This window comes from Pectinophora gossypiella, chromosome 7, assembly GCF_024362695.1.
Source record: "Pectinophora gossypiella chromosome 7, ilPecGoss1.1, whole genome shotgun sequence".
In the NCBI taxonomy this organism is placed as follows: Eukaryota; Metazoa; Arthropoda; class Insecta; order Lepidoptera; family Gelechiidae; genus Pectinophora; species Pectinophora gossypiella.
This window is the reverse complement of record NC_065410.1, coordinates 15,156,150-15,173,506: the sequence shown is the minus strand read 5'-3', so window position 1 is coordinate 15,173,506 and position 17,357 is coordinate 15,156,150. Positions and strand designations below refer to the sequence as shown.

Sequence of the window (17,357 nt, the reverse complement as noted above, 5' to 3'; positions counted from 1 at the left end):
ACGTATTTAGCTTTATTAACTATCCCTTGTTCTGTGAACGTTGGAATTATGTTTTGGAAACTAGTAGTTTAGAAGTTATGAAGCAATAACGAGTCAATTCTGGAATGGCTTCACGTCATTTTAAGCCAAATTCTGCCCGTTTTCAAACTTCGGGATTTTTTTTTGAAGCTTTTATATAACTTTACGGTCTTTCTAAATTACTCTCCACGAAGCCAAGAGTCCTATAAATACGTGAGTATTTTTTCCAAGTACGTAATTAGATGCTACAGGTACTTTTTTCACTGGAATCACTCAATCGGCTCTTCCCGTAGAAATGCCCATATACGGTATTCATAGTTATGGCACCATTACTACGAAACGATTCATAAATATAATAATCTACAGCCATAAAAGCTACTCCAGCCATAACACATCGTTATTCATAACAAACACTTCTAATTTTATTATGCTCATCATCATCACATGCATTATCATCAGTGAATAGTTTACAAGAACCATGAACAATATTTTTAGGTAATGACAGACTTAAACATATTATTGTTTATGACTAAGGCTTTTTGGCGGGAGACGGGAACGGGACAGTTGCTTTCTTCATTGAATAATCAAAATAATTAATACGAAGTGGTGTTTTGTGGTTAATGATCGCATTAAGTTAGTCGGAAGACATTCGCGAGTGTTATTATATTGGAGTATTCAATAAACAAAGTGTATCTGCCTATTTTCGCTTCGTGTCAGGAAGCCGCTTCATAACTCAAAAGTTTATGCGGACTTTTGAGTTAATTCGTTCGGGGTTCGGAGTAGGAGTCTACTCCGAGGGTGGGGGCTTAGGTTTCATCATCATCACCTTTCATCATTTCATTAATCATCAAGAAAAAAAATACGTCAGACATGGCTGTATGGGCATAGTTCCCTTTGCCTTACCCTTCGGGGAAAACCAAAACAAAAAAAATGTTTATGACTAATAATGACAGACAGATATTGATACTGTCTAATGGTTGATATAAATTGACTAAAAAAACAGTCAAGGTATTTTTAGCTAAGGATGTCTGATATTGTATTGATATATTGACAAATTTTGTCTAGACTTAGAAATCTGTTGAATGCTACCAATATTTTGCGAATGTGAAATTCGTTAAACTACATTGGTTTTCAGTTAGATATTCGTTCTATTATTTCTGACCTACATTCTAAAAATCTGGCCTTATTGGCTTGGGTTAGCCTAAATGATATAATTGGATCAATACACAAAACATGATGTTACAAGGTTTCTTCGCCTTGATTTTCAATAGCGGTTTCAATATTTAGGCTAACTGCATCTACTACAGAGATAAAAACGACACGTGATCTACATAAAAACTTGATACTCAACTGATCATGTACGATTAAAAATGTAACCTTGGTACTATTTAGTATGATGAAAGCGAAAGCACATCTATGATTAACGTGCCAAATGCAAATTTGATAAACATCTCCTTGAGACAAGCAAAACCAAAAGTCCTTGTTCGGTTAAAGCACACTAAGTAAAAAGTGATGTACTTGACGAAAAAAAGGAAAAATAAGACCTTGACGATACGGTATTTTTAAATCTTGAATAACTTAAAAAAGAGTTACAACTCTAATCCTAATTCCTAAAAATTTCCTTATTTGAGGCCATGCTATTCGCTATATCCTATGATTTAGAGAATTATAACTATTCAACTGCTGTTAATTTTGGTCTGGTTAGTTACTGACCTTACAATTCACACGGAATAAGAACTGTTAATGAGCACTTACTTTTTGAGAAAACAAAATAACTAATTAAGTGCTATTTCAAAAGCTTTCAAAGATGTCGAGGTGACTCTGCCAAACGAAAACAAAATGAAAAGGTCAACACAGCACTGCAACTTATCTAATCGATATTCTAGATTTACGATGTCGTGTCTCAAACGATTTTGTCAAATCGCTAACCTTGGTAGCCAGATCGTCTTGGCGATAGGGAAAATAAATGAATGAAACTTGGGGTTATTTTGTTGATGACTAATATATGAAAGTAAATTAATTTATTTCGAGTAACGGTATAGACTCGGTATTATTATGACGTAGTAAACTTATTCTAGATGTTATGGGGATATGGTTCTTTACAACAACAACGCATTTTAACTAACAATAATCTCTGATAAATTTCCAGAAAATTCAGTTTAAATTATTGTATAAGCGGACAAAAACAAATTTTAAAGACACTACATACATACATACATACATAAACTCACGCCCGTAATCCCTACTGGGGTGGGCAGAGCCACAAGTAATCAAAGACAACTTGCAGCCACTGTTGATACGAAAAAGACACTAAAAAGCGTTTTAATGACATAACCATGACGTATATCAATTCAATTGCTATAATTTGTTACACTGTCATCTTATCGCATAACAATATGCAAAACAGAGTGCCAGTTTAACATAATCACTGTACAAGTTTACCTACGTTCAAGTTTACTATAAGTAATGTCGTTGTATTAATAGATCTGATATTACGACCCACTGACCTCTCCTTCGAAGCCTAGACTTGCTAATGCTCTGCTAGTATGCAATGGTTAAAAGCTTTCTATTTATAGGCAAGTTCTCAGTGTTAATGTTATTTTTTTATCCTGTGACATTTGTTAATTTATCTTTTGTCAGCATCACTTATATCCGCTTTTCAATACCTAGAGTAAGTAGAGCCAACTCTACTAAAGCTTTTTTCGATGATTGTATTTTTAGGCAGGCAACTTTTGTAAAAATCCGGACCTGTCAAATCAAGTTTAGGTAAGCGGACCTTGTGAAAAACGGGATAAGGCGAGGGAGATCATGATGCATTTTATGTCTTGTATTTAGACATAAGATTTAAAAAAAATACTTTGTTCCTTTTTCAAAAGTTGAACTTATGCGTACGTGATTCAGTTATCAGATGTTTAATTTAAAAAGTATAAAATTCAAAAGTAACCAGTAACAATATAAAAGTACTCGTATTATCAGGTACACGTAACCTGTGACACTTAGAACATGTAAACACTAACAAATTGTGTTAGATTACGATATGACGCTGGTATTGTGTCACTGCTATTTTTATCCTACCCTCGGTTATCGTGACCACTTGTTTTGTCAAAAGACATTTCTGGTTTTAAAAACGTGTTGTTGTTTGTATCGCTTCTCATACTCTTCTATTACAAGTTCCGAAAGTTCCATAAGTTCCGAAGCGGTAGGTAGTAAGTCAAAAGATTGTAGGATAGATCTAAAATTTAATTTTAACTTTCAATACTTAAATGACTATAAACGTTTGTCAAGTTAGTGTAAAATTTTAACAATATATGCAACTATACAAACTGCATTGCAAAACAAGAACGAAATGCGAAATTTATTCTGCGAACAGCACATTAAATTGCTCCGCAAATTGGCAAATAAAATTCTCACACATGTATTGAAAGAGATGAGGTCATCGTATGCTATATACTGGACATTTACATAAAACATTAGCATGGCAAGAAACGCCAGTACGAGATCTAAGATAAATGTATTCCTAACACACGGTCACCCTTCACCTATTTACGAGAATTCTGCGAATTCACGCGTATTGTTATTGAAAATAGGGACAGGCGGAATGTAAATTTTATTATCTTTGGACGTATGTGAATTAATTTGTAAAAAAATATTATGAAGAGGATACATTTCGTTAAGGTTGGGTATAGCTAAAACATATTATAATTACACCTTACTAAAACTCTACACTCTATATTCAAGACGAAAAGGTTTTTTTTACAATTGCTCAGTTACTCCACACAATAAATTAACTTAGTGCAGATATAGCTAAGCTATTTTTACTTATTATTTTCATCTGTAAGTACCCTTTTCTATTTTAATTCTGTTTAACTACATAAACTCACGTTACCAATCGTTTTTATTGGCATTTCCGTACCCGGCCTTGCTCTTTTTTATGAATGCTAATTTGCTGGTTTAATGATAGAATTTAATTTGCTTCAAACAACAACTCGACATTTGAGTAATGATTTATTGACGGAAAGCCATGAGTCTCAATGTTAAAGTGTCTCATAATTTACTGCGTTTTAGTTGTCTTTATGATAAGTAATAAATCTTCAGCATAACATCAAACTTTACATCCCTGTGACATCAACATCGTAGAGATCATATTTTACTATTTATAGTCAGATCATTTATCCACTGACATCACTGCATATTAAGTTCGTTTACTTTGTTATCGAACAGCAATAATGTTAGACTAGAAATAGTATAACATAACATAAACTGCCTATATACGTCCCACTGCTGGGCACAGGCCTCCCCTCAATCAACCGGAGGTATGGAGCATACTCCACCACGCTGCTCCACTGCGAGTGGCTGGGGGTGTTTTTACGGCTAATAGCCGGGACCAACGGCTTAACGTGCCCTCCGAAGCATGGAATCATCTTACTTTTTCGGACAATCAGGTGATTCAAGCCTGAACAGTCCTTACCAAACAAAGGACAGTCTCACAAAGTGATTTCGACAATGTCCCCATCGGGAATCGAACCCCGACCTCCGTGAGCCTAACGCTCTAACCACTAGACCACGGAGGCTGTTATCAGAAATATAAAACGATATCTATAAGAAGTAAGTTTGTAATTCGAATGTCATCTCTGACATAAGCATGAACCGGCGAAGACTTTGATGCATGAAAACTTTTATCAGGGAGTAAGAAGCGAAAGTGGTCTGTCAGGGACGTAGTAAGTGGACTACCAAGGGCTCTGCCTACCCCAATGGGAAATAGACCGAATATTATGTATGTATGTAACTCAGGAAATACTGAATTGATTCAAACACTTACTTTAAGTACCAATGAAAGTCTACTTCTACCATTCCTGAATTTAATATGTGATGTATTTTATAAGAAAAAACACGCAGAAATAAAAAGTTTTTGATTTTGACAAACAAAATTGATCCATAGGGATCAATTTTGTTTGTCAAAATCAAAAACTTTTTAAAACCCGAAGAAAATTCTTGTGTTCCTAGTAAGAGTAAGTATAGAAAATAGTTATTCGGAATACGTACAACAGCTAAACCAGACAAAGCCACATATAGCACGACGTGTTGCATTTTACTCTTGTGTTCCTATTTGGAATTCCTCTACCATCTCGTCTGAGCACCCAATAGCACCCAAACACCCCAAGAACAAACTTTACAGTCTCAATACTAAAGCTTATTTTACTTAAAATCCGTTGAACATTGTTCGAGTCTTTTTATAGCAAAAGAAGCAGTGGTTCGTAGTTGTACGTGCTAATGTTGATACTGGCAAAATAAAAGAATTTGATAACAAACGTTAAGTAGTTTTAAATGCAAATTACTAATGTACGTATTTGTATACTCTTTTAGTAAAGCTTTGTTTAAAAAGTGAAGGAGTGGCTGAAACAAAAAACGTGCATCCCCTGGCATGATCACGTTTCTCAGAGGATCCGCGTACCTAACCTGACAGTTTAACAGGTCTTTTTTACAGAAACATAGATTAGGTCAACATACCTCTGAAACGCATTTTACAGGAATGTGAGATTTCTCACGATGTTTTCCTTCACTGCTGAGCACATTGGAATCATTTATGATTCAAACATGAATTCTAAAACAAATCCGGAAACCACTGGTTTAGGTCCGTGTTGGGATTCCAACCTGCGACCACTCAGAGAATTAAGCATTTTTCCAACTGGGCTCGGCTCTGTTTAAAAATTTGGAGGAGTGACTGGAGCAAAAAACAAAATCGCCATTAGTACGACTTGAAATTAAAAACACCAAACTGATTGATAAAAATACAAGAGGTATATTTCTTCAGAAAACAAATTCGAGCCAGACGTCGTAAAATTATACGGCAATTTTAGAAAAAAGAAAAATTATTATGGAATTCTTGACAAACAAGAAGTTCTAGAAAATTTATTAGGTATTACTATATCTCGAATATAAGTCAGCAGCTCAAAACATGACGACGAAAACACGTTAAACGATCAAACAAGTTACGCAACGCCCGGCGTTTGGACCATGATGTCATCCAAGGCAGTTAGACAGAGACGACCAACTGACCGAGCGAAATGGAAAGTGGTCGAAAGTCAAACGGTCAGCGAATTGTAATAATAATTGTTCTGAGGGGAATTGTAATACTTAGGGGGAAAAAAAGCAAGTTTCTAGCAAAAACTTTTGAAATAGTAGTCACATATTTTGGAAACTATGACTCATCAGCACCCTAGCATTATCCCGTTCTTCACAGGGTCCACTTACCTAACCTGAAGATTTGACAGGTCCGGTTTTTATAGCAACAACTGCATGTCTGACCTACCAACCCGCGAAGGGAATACCTGCTCAATACAGGTTAGATCACATACCTCCGAAAATGCATTGCTCGGGAATGTGGGTTTCCTCACGATGTTTTCCTTCACCGCTGCGCACGTGATAATCGTTAATGATTCAAACATGAATTCGAAAACAAATTCGACAATCATTGGTTTATACCTATGCTGGATTCGAACCTGCAACCTCAAAGCCTAAGCCTATTGAAAAGTGTACGAATAAAAAATATAACCTTTCATACATAATATTATGTTGTTTAGAGCCATTTGCAATTCCTATTTGCAAAACAAATTTGTATGTATAAACTTGTAATTAGAGGAAACCACACTCATTTTAATGTCGATACTATCGAACTTGATGGATTTCAAGGTGAGACGAATTCGTAATAACGACTGGCACAGATGATTATCGGTATTAAGCACGTTAACAACCTCCGTGGTCCAGTGGTTGAGCGTTTGGCTCACGATCCGGAGGTCCAGGGTTCGATTCCTAGTGTCAGGATTAGTACTGAGCCACCAAAGGCCCATGACATGACTATGTAACGATTACGCACTTACACCAGTAAGTGGTAACCGGGACCAACGGCTTAACGTGCCTACTTAAAAATTACACTACGAAAATCATAAGAGTCTTCTATCATGTGAGTCGTGAGGTGGATTACCAACCTCATCAACCCTGGTGTCAAGGCTATTAATGAACCGCCAAAGGCTCATATATCGACTATTTACTTACATCAGTAAGTAGTAACCGGAACTAACGCCGAAGCACGGATCATCTTACTATCGGACAATCAGGTGATCAGCCTGTAATGTCCTAACCAAACTAGGGATCACAAAGTGATTTTTGTGATATGTCCCCACCGGGATTCGAACCCAAGACCTCGGGATCGTGAGCCCAACGCTCAACCACTGGACCACGGGGGCCGTTTAATAGTTTGTGCAATATACACCGTTCATAGTTTAGCACTTACTGAGGTGATTTAGCTCATAAACTAAATTATTGTATTTGTGCTATAACTACTATGGAGCGACAAGTTCACTACTAAACAAAACCTGCCTAAAACAAAACAAAAAAACTAGGTAAGTACTAGACTACCTTGAACAAAACCTAGGAAACGTGACCGAAACAAAACTAAATACGAATTACAATATTAATGAACGTACTCCCACGCATACTGTAATAGTCCATTAAATAGACAAAAAGCTGCAAACATACGCTAGTGGGCTAGTCAAAGCGGAAACTCAAGGTCAAGGCCGCTATGCAATTTACTTCGTTATGGTAAACGACATAGGATTGCTAAACTATAGAAAACTACGCAATGTACCGTTGTTATAATGATCCATAAGGTGTCGCTACCTTAAGTATTTACGTATACATCTTTGCGATAATATTTGTTTATGTACACTATTTCTATTAGACTAATTTGGTATTATATTATAATGTATGTACACCATTAACACATGTTTATGGAACACGATGTTCGTGCGTCACCCAACAGGGTCCACATAATATCAGCGTCGTGGTTCACGCCGCGACTTGTGCTGAGTGAGGCCCTTTTATCTCAGGACGTCCACCACCACCTTAAGATCATTTCGACAAACATCTGTCTTGGTTTTTTGTAATTGTTTTAGTGGAAATTTGATATGATGTTGTTGTCTTTTTTTTTGTGTGTGGCGCCCTTTTATAATAAACTATTGTTATTCTATTCTACTGTTGAGTGTTTTTAAATTTTAACAGTTCCCCATACTATTTCAGTAAACAAACATAATATATTATTGTGGTAATATTTTTATACTATAACCCTTTGCGCAGCGTTAAATGCAAAATCATAGTTATATTTATTTTATTCGCTACAGATCGGAAATAAGAAAACATAGAAGAAATTATTTTCATTCAAAAGTGCCTTTTTCCAACTGGTTGCTTCCCCCGCAATCTTGTTTTTTGTCTGGATGAAATTGCTCTAAGTATAAGGCCGCCATTTGCCATGCCATGTTGGCCACTAAGTTAAGAGTCTTTGGTAAATATTTCCTTTTATTTTGGTGCAATAAAGTATATTTGTTGTTTATTTGTTTTTGCGATTGCTCCACCGACAAGAGCGCGGCTCTTAAATAGAGAGAGAGAGAGAAAGTATATTTGTATTTGCTGCTCTCTTTCGTTACTCATCCTTCAGACGGGATACACTCCACGTTGCCCTTACATTTTATAGCAATTTATCACGAATTTTAGCTGGACTGAACATTCAAAAGTGCTTTGTTTTGGACCGGACGAACAAATGACAGACGCCACGTAGAACCACTCACTACAAAGAGAATCGCCATAGCGGTCGACGTTTGTGACGGTTCGGACACTCGCTGTCAAAGTCATAATAATTCCTTTGTATATCGTAAAAATAATGAGAATTAAATTTTTGACACTTCTCTATGTTAATATTACGGTCGATTGTAAAATAAAGCCGCATTTTGCACAATAAACTTACTTTATGATAATACGAAAACTCACGAAAGAAGTTCCGTGGTCAGAAGTTCCGTGCTGCAGATTCTGCATAGAATTATTCATTATGACTTGTCAATTAGTTCCATTAAAATCCATGGACATTTTTCGTGGCGCGTACTATATTTTATAACCGGGTATTATCGTAAGAAATAGTCTTTGTTTTGTAGTATAGAAAGGCGGAAAGGATAGAATAGAAACTAAAATATTCCAAGCAGCCAAGCAACGAATGGCGAGTCTTGGCTTGGCTTGTGACCTCACATATGTTAAGTGTCTGCGTTCTACGAAAGAGGTTAGTGGTTTGGAACACCGGTACTACTTATATACAGCTTGACTTCGTGGAACGGTTACTAATCTTGGATTGGAAGCACTTTGAAAACTTAGCGAATGAAAACTATTGAACTGACACCAGGGTTGATGAGATTGGTAATCCACCTTATAACCCGCACGATAAAAAGAAGAATCTATATTGAAATATAATCACTAATTCTACTGAACTAGACGTTCTGTTTTACAGTATGTCAATAATCCTGAAAAGTGAAGCACATGCGCTGTTTTTAATTAAAGTGTCAATGCACACAATACATCATTTAATCGGAACCAAAAAGGTTAACCAGTTCCAATTACGAACATCCGATCAATATCGTATTATACGTATAATTTGAGGGATACGCTCTTTCAAACTTTTACACTAATAATAATAGTGTGACACAACATTTAGAGTAAATTGTCTTAAGGGGCCTCTAAGTGTTGGCTTCGGCCCCACGCACGCCTTGCAAAAGTCCGGGACTCGACTGGCCCGAGATATGGAAACGACATACATAATAATAAAAATCATTTATTTCCAAGCAGATTTGTACAAATGTGTAGTGGTGCACTTAGATAAAACAGAAGACAAATATGTATATAAATTATCTCCTATCGTGTGGGATGTGAGGCGGAGTACCAACCTCATCAACCCTGGTGTCAGGGTTACTATTGAGTCGCCAAAGGCCCCTGACATGGCTCATTTTATACCGGGATCAACGGCTTAACGTGCCTTCCGAAGCATGGATCATCTAACTTTCGGACAATCAGGTGATCAGCCTGTAATATCCTTACCAAACTAAGGACCACAAAGTAATTTTTTGTGATATGTCCCAACCGGGAATCAAACCCAGGACCTCCGGATCGTGAGCCCAACGCTCAACCACTGGACCACGGAGGTCGTCGTATACAAATTAATTGTCGAACTGTGATCCCCAAACTAATCTAAAAGCATGTATCTTGGAGATCCGCTTCGACCAGACAATTTGAGTTGTTTGAGTACAGTCAATTTATAAAATTTGAATATGTTACTTTTGAATACAAAAAAAAACAGGAGCATCGAAACAGACCAGCTATTAACGGTCGTTAATTTTCATGGCCACTTAAACAGATAAGTTTAAAATACGATGTACTATTATTATTGTACTGTAAAAAAACAGGTTGGAAAAATGAAGCCCCAAAACTAGAACGAACATTAGGTATCTATCTAAACAAATAGCTGCCTAAATATTTTGAATAAGTATCTACTAAATCCTCCTCTAAATACCCTCTCCGGTTGAATGAGAGGAGGCCTGTGCCCAGCAGTGGGACGTATATAGGCTATTTATGTATCTACTAAATCTAAAAAAGAAAATAAATAAGCAAATATGAGAGTTTATCCAGCCGAGGTATAAAATATGAATTGATGATAATTATGATGTTAAAATCTAAATTTTGATGCTACCCGAGTAATTCTTCTTCTTATCGTGTGGGTTGTGAGGTGGAATACCAACCTCATCAACCATAGTGTCAAGGTTATTATTATATTGAGCCGCCAAAGGCCCCTAACATGGCTCATGTAAAGACTACATACTTACATCAGTAAGTAGTAATCGGGACCAACGGCTTAATGTGCCTTCCGAAGCACGAATCATCTTACTTTCGGACAATCAGGTGATCAGCCTGTAATGTCCTAACCAAATTAGGGATCACAAAGTGATTTTTGTGATATGTGCATCGGGATTCAAACCCGAGACCTCCGTATCGTGAGCCTAACGCTCAACCACTGGACCACGGAGGCCGTCATTAACAGAATTTATTGCTTTAATAAGCTGTACTGTCGCTTAATATAGTAAAACAACTTCTGTTTTATCTCTACAAAAATGTGCTTATTACAAGTTTTTTTTTTAATAATACAAGTGTCCTTCTCATCAATCATACACGAGATATAACGTACATGTGTCAATACAAAAGCTTTTGAAATCATCAATCAATACCTCTACAGCTTTGTTTCGATTGTCTCACGATAGGCTAAAAATGTGAACAGATATATTGTAAATAGCACAGTGTACACACTGAAAACACATAGATTATTTTCCCATACAGACAATATTCATTTCTCTAACTTTTATGCCAGTTCATATCAACTTTACGACGTTATTTTTTGATATCTACATCTTGACCGGGCAAGTGAGATTGTGGTAAAACCTATAGTAAGATAATATTAATAGTTCTTCACGAAGAGTAATATACATGGTAAACAAGCAGCGCCAAATATGGCGGACTACTCATATTCCTTACTGCAAAAAGTCCCATATAAAATTTCAAGGGAGCAGAATTCTAAAATTCTCCATACAAACTTACACCCCTCATTTTGGGGACGTGCGGGGGTCAGAAAGAGACAAAAAGTAGCCTATGTCACTTGCCATCCCTTCATCTATCTCCACTTTAAAAATCACGTCAATTCCTCGCTCCGTTTTTCCGTGAAAGACGGACAAACAAAGAGACTCCCACACACTTTCCCATCTATAATATAAGTACTTCATCATCATCAGCCCATTAACGTCCCCACTGCTGGGGCACGGGCCTTCCCTATGGATGGATAGGGAGATCGGGCCTTAAACCACCACGCGGGCCCAGTGCGGATTGGTGGTTATTAACGACTAATAACGAACACGAATACGAATATAAGTACTTATGGATAACAATTTGAGTATTACCATTTTTCATCTCGTTATATTTAAAAGGTCCTGTTCTTGAACTAGTGATAAGACTTGTTTAATCACGGCACGATAATGGTCTGCTAGTCGATGACATCATAGCTATTACCGCGGCGACTCGCGGAGAATACAAATGGCCCACTATTTTTGTAGCATTGTAGTGTGTAATCGGCTTCGATTGTATCACTGTCGATAAGTAGTTCGTTTCATATCATCATCACCATCACCAGCCCATTAACGTCCCCACTGCTGGGGCACGGGCCTTCCTTATGGATGGATAGGGAGATCGGGCCTTAAACCACCACGCGGGCCCAGTGCGGATTGGTGGTTATTAACGACTGCTAATGCAGCCGGGACCAACGGCTTAACGTGCCTTCCGAAGCACGGAGGAGCTCGAGATGAAAACTTTTTTCTGTGGTCACCCATCCTATGACCGGCCTGAGGGCCTATGAGGAGCTCGGTGGCGCAGCGGTAAACGCGCTCGGTCTGCGATTGTTGAAGTTAATCGACTTTCGTTTCATATCAACACAAGATTTTAGGGCAAACGTCGTATTGACGTCATCAATAAATACAGTAAACCATCGTATATATTATGTTATTCATTATGATTTAATTCGTAATAAAAATTCGAAAAGAAATCAAAAATTAAAATTGATATTGATTTTTGATCATTTTACACTGGTTTTTATTTCTAGATTAGCATTTTATTATTTATCTATAACTCAGTTAATTACCCAAATTTATTTAATTCAAAAATAAGAAAGAATATTATACAAAACGACAAATATGATTGAAAGATTTGAATCGCACGGATGATGGCAGTGTCCATAATTTCAAGGCAATCTGGTCTGTATTTGTTGTTCTATGTTATCTACGTTTATTTATGATTGTACTTAGGTAATATATAAACTATAATATAACTATATGTATATAGAAGCAGTAAATTGCTGTTTACATGTTTCGGGATTTAGCAATCATGTGTGAGAAATATTAAGTATTCTAAAGGTCAAACCTGTCAGTCTGATCAAAGGGGAAAGAGTAATCGATAAAATATCAACATTGTGAAGCAAATCAGAGGGTCTTTATAGGCCACATAGAAGCAATTAATCTAAAAAGCAATATTGAAATTTTCACATTTGCATATCTAAAAGTAAGTGCGCAGTATTGCTTTTTTAGACGTACCTATTACCTATGAATTGGGCAGTATCGATTTACACAAATTACTTTTCACTAAACGTCAAATGATCGCTCACCAGAGGCTCTGTAGATGGCGTTGTACCTATAACTTTAACGTGATAATTACCTACTTTCTCATTACTTGGGTACATATTTATTCCAAAATACAATCTAATGGCAGAAGTATATATAAAAATAATTGTTATTAAAACACATAATAACGGGTTCTTACCGCGTTTAAATGGGGATATGAGACTCCCGACATCATGGCACTTGCAACAGTGTCGAAATATCGGGAGTCTCATATCCCCATTTAAACGCGGTAAGAACCCGTTATTATGTGTTTTAATTATGATAATAACCGCGTAAACTGAAAACAATGTAAAATAATTGTTGCTTGATATTTGGATTACATTATGTATCAGAATTATGTTGCTACCTATATTGCTTCACTTTATTTTGATCAGAATAATAATGGGTGGAAGATGTAATTGTGCCTGGGTGTAATATAAAGGGTTACCATTTATACCCAAAGACAAAGATAAAAGATGCGTATGTCTGTCGTCGTGGAGATCCTTGGGGGAGGCCTATGCCCAGCAGTGGGCGTCATACGGCTGATGATGATGATGTCTGTTATCCATGAAATTAGAAGGTTAAACGAAGAAAAATCTGTACAGCGCCATCTATATTGTTTTCGTGGAACTCGTGACGAGGCATGCATGTGCTACGCATGTATTAAACATAGCGAGGCGTGCGGCGCATGCATGGCATGCGAGGCACATGTCAGGCAATGTTTACCACCGCCTTAAAAGAGGCTTTGTAAGAAACCTGTCTATTTTATAATTAGAATCAATTGGGAAAATACATGTGTTTATTAGTTGAGAGGATTTTAAAAAATGAAGCAAAACGCAATCACAGCGACATACTTGCTAAATGACCAAATTTTAATGTCTGAAAATAATATTTAGCACAGTGGGTAAGTAAATAACTCATTCATCGATTTTTTTTTGGGACACATCACGAATATCACTTTGTGATCCCTAGTTTGGTTATAGGACATTACAGGCTGATCACCTGATTGCCCGAAAGAAAGATGATCCGTGATTCGGAAGGCACGTTAAGCCATTGGTCCCGGTTACTACTTACTGATGTAAGTTAGAAGTCGTTACATGAGCCATGGCAGGGGCCTTTGGCGGCTCAATAGTTACCCTGACACCAGGGTTGATGGAGTAGTGGTAATCCACCTCACAACCCACACGATAGAAGAAGCACAAGTTGCCAGAAGATAACTTAAAGCACTTTGTCTAACAAGACGATATAAAATATCAATGTATATCGAGATTACATAATTATTATTATTATATCAAAGAACGTCACATAAACCGCATGTCGCCACAAACTCGGGGATCCTTCACACACATTGCAGTCCAGTGAAGCCGTGAACTAACTCTTGCGCCGCTGCGGTTATCGGGGAAGCGATATGCGTATGCGCAGGTAATGTAGCGTACCTACTCGCGTTAGTAACGGTAAAGCAGATAGCGATTGAAGTGAAAACTGTGGAGTAGCGGCGGATAATGCTGATATAGGTTTTTGAATATGTTTTATTTATGTAGGTACTTATGCAAGTCTAATTCTGGACAGTAATAATGTACTTATATAAACAAACAGTAGAGTTCTTTTTTTACGTGACTTATTGTAAATTTGCCGCAGATGGCATTAACTACGTGGCCGGACAAATGAGGAGCGCTGAAGGCTCTCACCCGGTACAACGTTTAAGACAACAGGCCTGAGGGTGCCCAGTTGGGCGCGAACCTCGGCTCAGGGCGTCGTCTGAGAGGAAAATATTTGAATAATCGACTCTAGTGGGTCGATAGCGACAAGCGCTGTATGAGGGAAATCGTCGACCACGCCGGCGGGGCCACTATGCAGTAGAGTTCGAATCCCGGCTCGGGCTCTAAACCACTGGATTCGACTTTATTGATGAATTGAATTCATGTTTGGATCATACATAATTGATATCGCGTAGTTTCCGGGATTTGTGCCTAGTTAACGGCGATATGCTCGCCACGTCGTCCCAACTATTATTCAAATTCAAAGATATCTTTAATCAGTAGGTAACATTCAGTTACACTTTGAATCCTCATTTTGTAGCATGGAGAATACTACACCGACAAGAGCGTGGCTCTTAAATTAGTAATGATGAACATCCTAGTAATATTTAAAATGGGAAGATTCATCGCATTATTCATAGAGAAGGAAAAACAATAGGTCAACCTTACAAAGTACTGAATTCCTGCTAAACCCACAACCATAGACACCTCAGAAACACATTAGGTAACTGTAGGTGTTTATAAATGATTCAGAACTTCTGAATCGATAAATCATTCTTACAAGTTCTAATGACGAATACTCGTGGTTGGTTAGTAGGGCTCTGTTAATTGGAGAATTAGGGCAGTTGAGGAATTTGATGGAATTCAGAAACGCTGACGTCATTTCTTCAATATAGCTTTGGGAGTAGATAAAAAACAATGAGAATAATCCCTTATGCCCTTTCCGATAAGATGAAATATACTATAGGCGACAGTCTTTCACCACACGGCCCCGTTATCGATCCCGCTGCCTTGATCATGATTTCCCTCATTCAACTATTATCGCTACCAGCCCACTAGGGCCAATATATATATTTTTTAATATAATCTCTTACATCCCGAGCTGAAGTTCTCGCCCATCTGAGCACCCTCAGGCCTGTTCTCTTAGATTTTAATACAGAGTGAGTGCCCTTAGCGCAAAAAAGTCACTACACCCCATAGGATAGTCATTTCCATATTTAGTCATTTTACATTCATATGCATAATTAATTAAGTCATTATCCGCTTGTTCGTCTGAATGTAATGACATCATTCTAGTCAATTACATTGCAGTGACCACATTTACGTTGTCACTGCTAGCAAAAGCAATAAAAATTGATCGTTTTGTTGCGAACACATAAACATGTGGTTTTATAGTCAACTTGCGAGTAATAGCATTAATTGAAATTGCTGTTTAAGTAATAGCTAAGAGGAGAGTATCTGCTTTACGAACTAAAAAGAACTCTCTGATACTGACCTGAATGAAATAATGTATCTTTTTCTTGGCGTTACTAATTAATTATACATTTGCCGCACATGGCATTAACTACTTGGCCGGACAAATGTGGAGCCGGACAAGTGTGGACAAATGTGACGCACGTAATGAACACCATGACAACTGGGACTAGTAACAAAGTAAAATTTTGCTAAAGGTTAACTGAATTTATCCCAAATTATGAGAGAATAATGAATCATAATACAGTTAAAATATACACTAAATATAGTACCAGTGAGTGCTTCTTTTTTATTTAGGGGCCTTTAACAAACTTTGTTATGCCAGCCCCATCGATCAAGACTGTCTAGTACTGATAAAAAATATTTTAATTCATGCCCCCACCCACAACAGCCTAAGATGTGAAGCTGTTGTGAATGAAAGCATAAATCAAATATGATTCTCTACTCGTAGGCTCTGGTAAAATGGCCTCCAAGACAGCTATCAAATTGTTTAATTTCAACAATAAAATAATACACTCTGCAAATAATAATATTATCTACTTTTTAAATAAAAACATGATGCAATTTATAGGAGTGAAAAAACACGATATCTCGGTAAATACTTGTGCAAACCAAACACTAGATAAGAAGTAAAATTTTAATCTCCATGAGTCTGTTTAGTAATTAAAGAATTTCAAGAGCTAGATAAAAAGCGTATGCGATGCAGATACTGATAATGCAGTTTTATTTATAATATTTCTTTTTCCACGATCAGATCCAGGATCTTTTAAAGACAGGTCAGGTCAAGAGTACTTGAAACCGGAGAACATGCATGAAGTCTTTCAAAAGTAGAAGGAGCGAAATTGGTGCGTTAACAAGTGGAATTTCGTGGTGTCTGCCTACCTCAACCGGAAAAAGACGTGATCGTATGTATGTATTTCTCTGCGGTCCGAGTCAAGAATTTTTTGATACAATTTTCCTTTTGTGAGCACAGGTAGTACAGTACTATAAAAACAAAAATCTTTCTTGCGTACCCTATCCCGTCCTTAATCTCTATCGACATACGCAAAGCCAAAAGTCAGCATACATGCATAATATCACACATATTTCCCCCAGAAGTATGCAAAAACCACGGAATTCTAAGTATTCATTACGTCTCCAACACACCTCTTTCGCTATCTCTCATCAAAATATTTATATATGTCGTGGCCAGATCTTAGAATTGATCTTTTAATGAAATAGCCAGTCAGGCAACTCTTGGCATGCCTTTTTTTGAGCTTGATCA

The 17,357-nt window shown here is 37.1% G+C and overlaps 1 protein-coding gene across 7 annotated transcripts in view; it reads right to left on the bottom strand.

Moving 5' to 3' along the window:
• Positions 1 to 17,357, bottom strand: part of LOC126368355 (muscle-specific protein 300 kDa) — a 200,724-nt gene that overhangs the window by 145,800 nt on the left and 37,567 nt on the right. The window lies entirely within an intron of this gene.